The 3867-nt window shown below is 43.7% G+C and overlaps 2 non-coding genes across 2 annotated transcripts; both read left to right on the top strand.

Moving 5' to 3' along the window:
- Positions 1 to 317: 317 nt before the first annotated feature.
- TRNAC-GCA lies at positions 318 to 389 on the top strand. Its single transcript has one exon. It is a non-coding gene; the product is annotated as a tRNA-Cys (tRNA).
- Positions 390 to 3574: 3185 nt separating this feature from the next.
- On the top strand, positions 3575 to 3646 carry TRNAC-GCA. The gene has a single exon. It is a non-coding gene; the product is annotated as a tRNA-Cys (tRNA).
- Positions 3647 to 3867: the final 221 nt, after the last annotated feature.

The following is a 3867-nucleotide window of genomic DNA, read 5'->3' as shown; positions in this document are numbered from 1 at the left end:
GAGATATAGTAGATGCATGTGATATTTTGGGTATTGATGAATCTGAGAAGAGTTTCTTGGCTCAAAGAAGTTAGTTATCAGCAGTCTTATATTTATTTTTTATACTCAATCAAATAAATATATAATTATATGTACATATTATGTTAATATATAATGAACTGGTAGGCTATTTAACAATAAACTTATAATCCTTTTAATACCCAGACTCGATCCAGGCAGCCTTCTCTGTAATTAAGGTTCCCTGGAATCATTGGTGATTCTTAGGACCGGAATGTGGAGAGAGAGAGATATAATATAAAAGCAAATGTATTCCATCAGGGGGTATAGCTCAGGGGTAGAGCATTTGACTGCAGATCAAGAGGTCCCTGGTTCAAATCCAGGTGCCCCCTATGCATTTCTGTTTTTGCTTTAGTGGAATGTGGGTTGATTTTAACTTGACTCTATTATCTACATCTAAACACTTGCACTTCTAGGTTCCTCCCATCCTCTTCTTTCCCAATTCAATTCCAGTTGAAAATGGACATACTGCCTCCATTCCGTCTCCTTGGGACCCTGTAGGACACAGTAGAATTGCATGCTGGGTTTTCTAGGGTGGTAATCTCAATGGAAGTAGACCATTATGTTCCTCTACGGAGAGGTTGGCGGGGCTGGAACTTCTAGAGTTTAGGTTAACAGCCAAGCCATTAACCTCTCCATCACCAGGGATTGGTTTGCCATGGGAACTGCTGGTTTTGCTTCACTTCGGCTCCACCACAGGCCTGTCTGGCACAGTGGATTAAGCGCTGGGCTGCTAATAACAAGAGGGAGAGAGCGGAGGTTTTCTGCCCCCTTATTTTCAGCCTCGGGAACCTCAGGGGTAAGTTCTCCTCTGCTGTATAGGGTTGCTGTGACTCAGAATGATGAGGTGGCAGTGAGGTTGGAAGTGTTTTTTTTAAGATCACCACCTCTTAAACCTTACTCCCCACCCCCATCCCCCACTTGGTTCCAGACAGCCTCTTCACCGAGTTGCAGTCACTGCACTTTGCACACTTCAGGACGAGCTCCTGGTGGCTGCGCACTGCATCCAAAGTTCCTTACAGTTTGAATTTCCCTGGGGCTTGAGCTCCAGCTTCCTCTCCCGCTGTTCCCCCCAGCACATTCTGTGTTTCAGATGACGGGAACTGCACCCACTGGGATCCAACCTCTGCCCGGGCTATTTTCTTTGCCTGCAACTCCAATCACTTCTCCCACCATCCCGGTCTCCATCTCACCCTCCATCGACTACATGTTATTAATCTTGAAAGTCCTAAGTGGCCATCGGCTCCTCTCTGTAGCTTCTCAAGACCTTGCCCTCCTCCAGATACAAGCTATCACTGCCTCTTCCGCATGGCTTCTGAACTTGGCACAGATGGTGTCTCTGTTTTCTTACTTTATGTGCGACGTCACCCTGGTAGTGTAGTGGGCTAAGCAGTGGGTTGCTAACTGTGAAGCTAGCAGTTCGAAACCAACAGCCGCTCCACCGAAGAAAGATGAGCATTTCTACTGCCTAAAACGTTAAGGTCTTGGAAACCCCCAAGGGCAGTATTGCTGTGTCCTGTAGGGTTTCAACTATGAGGAGCTCGATTAGATGGCAGTGGATTTTTTGTTGTTGTTGCTGTTTTCATGGTGGGTGATGTACTGAGCTGCTAACCTCAAGGTAGGTGGTTTGAACCCACCAGTTGCTCTGAGGGAGAAAAATGAGGCTGCCTATCTCTGTAAAGATCTAAAGACTCGGAAATTCAAAGGGATAGCCCTCCTCTGTCCTAAAGAATTGCTATGCATCAGCATCAACTCCATGAAAGAGAGTTTGGCTCAAGTGTTTGGGTGTCCTGATTGTGAACATGTTGAAGGTAAGGGTTGTGCTTTTTTCCTCTGTAGGCCCACACTTGGCACATTTCTAGGACATGCAGCAGTGTGCTCAGTATGTGTTGTACAAACTAACCTAGCTGTGGTCATACCTAGACTCTTCATGCCTGGATCTAATGAAGGGACCCCCATGGGGAACTCAACTTCAATAAATGAATTGGGGAAAGTAATAGAAATTCACAGCTTAGAAAGAAAGCGAGTTCAATTCTCTAAACTCCAGTCTCATTAATATTGATACCAAGCAAAGTTCTATAGAGAAAGACCCTATCCCTAACTTCCTCAGGGCACTGCTAAGTGTAAGGGTCTTCGCTGATGGGTCCCTGCAGCCATGAGGTTCCCAAACTCATGAGACAGGACCCTGGGATCATTGCTAAGTGAGAGTTTTATCAGAAAGTGTTTGCTATGAGGAGGAGTGCATAGGTAGTATCATGAAGTAATGAGGAGCGTGTGTTTTGAGTTCAAATCCTGTACTTTGTAACCTTTTCCGCTTAAGATACTGAGCTTCTCTACATCTCAGTCTTCTTGTGTAAAATGGGGACATTGATCATCTGTGTCTGTAAATGTTTGGTGAGAAATGGAAAAGATGTAGTGTAAAGAGCCTAGGCTGCATTCTTGGAACGCAAGGATTATGAGCTATATTCAGACAGAGAGCACTGTAAACTCAATCATGGCATATGTAATTAGGTTAAAATTTAAGATCTTATCATTTGATCTCCCTTTTGACCCATTTTAAAGTTGTTTCAGTTTTTAAAAAAAGTACAGGAGAAATATACATGGATTATTGCAGATGTAGTTAGGTTAAAATTTAGCCCCTTGTCATTTTATCTCCCTTATGATCTATTTTGAATTTGCTTTAGTTTTTAATATTTTCTGCTTTCATTTCACTTGAGGCCTTTATCTGTTTTATTTTGTTATTGTTATGATTGAGCTACTGAATTGTCTGATATGTGAATTCTATGTTAACAAAACTGCCAAAAAATTAGCCACTAAACACTGTACTGTGACACACTATTTGAGCTGGGATCAATTTGATAGTAACTTTGTTTTCTTTTCTTTAAAAGACCTTATTGTTGTTATTACTACGAAGCAAGATAGGAAGAGATTTGAGCAAGAAGTTGACCAGTTTACTTTGGGGCATGCTGAACTTGAAGGTTGATGTCCCCGGGGTACCTCGAAGTTCAGAGGCTGGGAATGGGTATCTGAGGCGCTGAGAGCTCAGGAGCTGGGTCTTGGGCACCTCTGAAATGACGTGTCCTTTGGAAACCTGATGAAAACACGCACAATGTAGGAGGCAGACACATACACGGTATTTGCCTTTCATTTCAAAGTTGTACGTGAACCCCTGGCATCAATTTCTGGAGATCTAATTAAGATCCCCTCATAACATCCAGGCACCTGTTGGTGACCCATATGATTAAGAACTATTCACTGGTGTACCCCGAGCTTTTGGGGCAGCTGATGTATACTTCACCATTTAGAAACTTGGGTCGAAGATAGAGCGCTGCGCTTTAGAGGCTGACCAGGGAATGAGCTAAGGACTCTGGGAAAAAGCTGGAGCTAGGTGTGGATAGAAGGGAATATGAGAGCTGTTATAAAATCCAGAAAGCGCCTCAGACACAAAGACATTTATGAGGTGTGATGTCAGTCATAAAAATAGAATAAGTGCTCATATGAAGCCTATTATTGCCATGGGGGTATAGCTCAGTGGTAGAGCATTTGACTGCAGATCAAGAGGTCCCTGGTTCAAATCCAGGTGCCCCCTGTGTTACTCTTTTGCTCATCCTCAAAATTCAGGTAAGCAAGGTACCGACTATGGCTCAATATTTAAGGAGGTACTCACTGTTCATTTCCTGCAAGAATTTAGAGCGACCAGACTTCAACCCAGTGCTCCAAGACATGAATGCAACATACTGGCTTGAAGCAGGGAACCAATAGAGAGGGACCGGCCCCACTCCCAACTACATGGATACTGCCTTCCCCCCC

This window comes from Echinops telfairi, unplaced genomic scaffold (assembly GCF_000313985.2).
Source record: "Echinops telfairi isolate 266 unplaced genomic scaffold, ASM31398v2 ScPeMD7_7420;HRSCAF=8458, whole genome shotgun sequence".
Classification (NCBI taxonomy): domain Eukaryota; kingdom Metazoa; phylum Chordata; class Mammalia; order Afrosoricida; family Tenrecidae; genus Echinops; species Echinops telfairi.
Note: the sequence above shows the minus strand (reverse complement) of the source record. Positions and strands in the feature narration are given on the sequence as shown.